Source organism: Lipotes vexillifer, unplaced genomic scaffold (genome assembly GCF_000442215.2).
Source record: "Lipotes vexillifer unplaced genomic scaffold, Lipotes_vexillifer_v1.1 scaffold393, whole genome shotgun sequence".
NCBI classification, from domain to species: domain Eukaryota; kingdom Metazoa; phylum Chordata; class Mammalia; order Artiodactyla; family Lipotidae; genus Lipotes; species Lipotes vexillifer.
The window spans coordinates 949,194-952,223 of NW_006774564.1; the positions used below are offsets into that span (position 1 = coordinate 949,194).

Sequence of the window (3,030 nt, forward strand, 5' to 3'; positions counted from 1 at the left end):
TTTCTTTTTTCTGCTCCTAGATAGTTATTTCCACCATTCTGTCTTCCAGCTCACTCATTCATTCTTCTCCCTCAATTATTCTACTATTGATTCCCTCTAGTGTATTTTTCATTTCAATTATTGTGTTGTTCATCACTGATTGTTTGTTCTTTAGTTCTTCTATGTCTTTGTTAAACATTTCTTGTATTTTCTAGACCCATGCCTCCATTCTATATCTGAGATTTTGGATCATATTTACTATCATTACTCTGAATTCTTTTTCAGGTAGATTGCCTATTTCCTCTTCATTTATTTGGTCTTGCAGGCTTTTGCCTTGCTCCTCTATCTGTAATATATTTCTCTGTCATCTCATTTTTGTTAACGGGTGGGGTTATGTTCCTGTCTTGCTGCTTGTTTGGCTTGTGGCATCCAACACTGGAGTTTGCAGGCAGTTGGGTGGAGCTGGGTCTTGGTGCCAAGGTGAGAATCTCTGTGAGAGCTCAGAGATTAATGTTCCCTGGTGTCTGAAGTTCTCTGTTCAATGCTCCCACCACAGGGGCTCAGGCTCAACCTCCAGCCTGGAAACTAAGATCCCATAGCCATGAGGTGCAGCAAAAAGGAACAAAAAAGAAAAATAGACAACAAGCAAAAAAGAGCAGAACAATAACAAAGAATAAAAAATAAAATAAAATTAGAAAAATTAAAAATATATTAGAAAACATAAAAATAAAAATGAAACAACAAAACACAACAGCCAGAAATTTTTTTAACTTTAAGTTAAATTTTTTTAACTTTAGGGCAACGGTGGTGGTGGTGGTGGCGGCAGCAGCAGTGGAGGCTGTGGGTGGTCGGGGCTCCGGGCTGGGGCAGTGGCACCATCTTGTGCCCCAGGCTGGTGGGGAAGCCATGGAGGGAGCCCTGGGGGGCACAGGGGAGTACGGGAATGGGTTGGAGTCTGAGGAACTGGAGCCTGAGGATCTTCTGCTGGAGCCTGAGCCGGAGCCCGAGCCTGAAGAGGAGCCGCCCCAGGCCTGTGCCCCCCTGGGAGCTCCGGGTCCTGGGCCTGGCTCGGGAGCCCCAGGCAGCCAGGAGGAGGAGGAGGAACCGGGACTGGTTGAGGGTGACCTGAGGGATGGCGCCATTGAGGACCCAGAGCTGGAAGCGATAAAAGCTCGAGTCAGGGAGATGGAGGAAGAAGCTGAGAAGCTAAAGGAGCTACAGAACGAGGTAGAGAAGCAGATGAATATGAGTCTATCTGCAGGCAATGCTGGCCCATTGATCATGTCCATTGAGGAGAAGATGGAGGCTGATTCCCATTCCATCTATGTTGGCAATGTGGGCTATGGTGCAACAGCAGAAGAGCTGGAAGCACACTTTCATGGCTGTGGTTCAGTCAACCATGTTATTATACTATGTGACAAATTTAGTGGCCATCCCAAAGGGTTTGCATATATAGACTTCTCAGACAAAGAGTCAGTGAGGACTTCCTTGGCCTTAGATGAGTCCCTATTTAGAGGAAGACAAATCAAGGTGATCCCAAAACGAGCCAACAGACCAGGCATCAGCACAACAGACTGGGGTTTCCCGCAAGCCCGATACCGTGCCCAGGCCACCAACTACAACAGTTCCCGCTCACGATTCTACAGTGGTTTTAACAGCAGGCCCTGGGGTCACGTCTACAGGGGCCGGGCTAGAGCGACATCATGGTATTCCCCTTACTAAAAAAAAGTGTGTATTAGGAGGAGAGAGAGGAAAAAAAGAGGAAAGAAGGGGGAAAAAAAGGAATTAAAAAAAAAAAGAAAAGCAGAAGATGACCTTGATAGAAAAAAAAATATTTTTTTAAAAAAATAGATGGGGCTTCCCTGGTGGTGCAGTGGTTGAGAGTCTGCCTGCTGATGCAGGGGATGCAGGTTTGTGCCCTGGTCTGGAAGGATCCCACATGCCGTGGAGTGGCTGGGCCTGTGAGCCATGGCCGCTGAGCCTGCGCATCTGGAGCCGGTGCTCCCCAACGGGAGAGGGCACAACAGGGAGAGGCCCTCATACTGCAAAAAAAAAAAAAAAAAAAAAAAAAAAAAAAAAAAAAAAAAAGATATACTGTGGAAGGGGGGAGAATCCCATAACTAACTGCTGAGGAGGGACCTGCTTTGGGGAGTAAGGGAAGGCCCAGGGAGTGGGGCAGAGGGCTGCTCATTCACTCTGGGGATTCGCCATGGACACGTCTCAACCACGCAAGCTGCTCCCCGTTTCCCTGTCCCCCTTTGCCCCCTTGCGGGCTGCTCAAGGGTAGGTGGGCATGGGTGGTAGGAGGGTTATTTTTTTAACCCAGGGCTCTGGAAGGACACCAAACTGTTCTGCTTGTTACCTTCCCTCCATCTTCTCCCTAGCTTTCACAGTCCCCTCCTGCCTGTTCCTGTCCTGCCAGGCCTACCACCCACCCCACCCCTCTTTTCTGGCTCCCTGACCCTCCAGATTGCCTGGTGATCTATTTTGTTTCCTTTTGTGTTTCTTTTTTCTGTTTTGAGTGCCTTTCTTTGCAGGTTTTTGTAGCTGGAAGATCTCCTATCCTCTCCCAGAAGCTCCAGTGTAATTTCCCCTTTCCCCTGGGGAAATGCACTACCTTGTTTTGGAGGGTTTTGGGGTGTTTTTTGTTTTGTTTTGTTTTCCTTTGCCTTTTCATCCCTTTTGTTTGGAGGGAATGGGAGGAAGTGGGGACATGGAGGTGGGAGGTGGATTTTGTTTATTTTTTTAGCTTATTTCCAGGGGGTGGGAGTTTTTTTTAAATATGTGTCATGAATAAAGTTGGTTTTGAAAAAAAATTTTTTTAATTAAAAAATTAAAATTCCATGGTGCCTCTGCTATCAGTTTCATTGCCCCCACAGTGAACTACATCCAACCCCTGCCTCCCCAAGAGGGCCTCCAACACCTTTAGGTAGTTATCTGTACCCTCTGTGTCAGCCCCACCTCTGCGTGTGTTTCTTTCACGAGTGTCTGCTCCTGAAGCTGACCCAGAGCACATGTGCTCATGCAAGCCAGCTTGGGGGCAGGTTTCCA

At 47.4% G+C, this 3,030-nt stretch overlaps 1 pseudogene across 1 annotated transcript; it reads left to right on the top strand.

Annotated features, from left to right (window-relative positions):
• Positions 1–789: 789 nt before the first annotated feature.
• Positions 790–1,701, top strand: LOC103069427 (polyadenylate-binding protein 2 pseudogene; annotated as a pseudogene). Its single transcript, XR_014368600.1, has one exon. The product of XR_014368600.1 is annotated as a polyadenylate-binding protein 2 pseudogene (transcript).
• Positions 1,702–3,030: the final 1,329 nt, after the last annotated feature.